Genomic DNA, 455 nt, shown 5'->3' on the forward strand with positions numbered 1-455 from the left:
GGAGTCGGAATGGGGGGGGAGCCCTGCAGTTGCGGGGGGAGCATCCCAGTTTGGACCTCCCATCCCAGTTTGGGAGGGGTCCCAGTCCCAGTTTGGGGCTAACAATGCCAGTTTGGGGGGGTCCTTTCCCAGTTTGGGAGGCGGTCCTATTCGCAGTTTGGGGGTGTTCTCTCCCAGTTTGCAGGGGTTCCCTCCCCATTTGCCCCCCCCCAGCACCCTCACCCACGGGGGCTCGGGAGGGGCACCCGGCGGAGCCTCCTCAGCCCCCCCAGTGCTCCCAGTACCACCAGTATGCCTCCCAGTGCCACGGGCAGTGCCACCAGCAGCCCCCCCCGAAGGGACCCGGGCGTCTGGGGGCTGGGAGGAACCCTGGGGGCAACTGGGGGGTCCTTGGCTTGGGTGGGGGCAACTGGGCGGGTAACTGGAGCAACTGGGGGGGTAACTAGGGAATCCTT

The sequence above is a fragment of the Haliaeetus leucocephalus genome, unplaced genomic scaffold (assembly GCF_000737465.1).
Source record: "Haliaeetus leucocephalus isolate CR32 unplaced genomic scaffold, Haliaeetus_leucocephalus-4.0 Scaffold341, whole genome shotgun sequence".
In the NCBI taxonomy this organism is placed as follows: Eukaryota; Metazoa; Chordata; class Aves; order Accipitriformes; family Accipitridae; genus Haliaeetus; species Haliaeetus leucocephalus.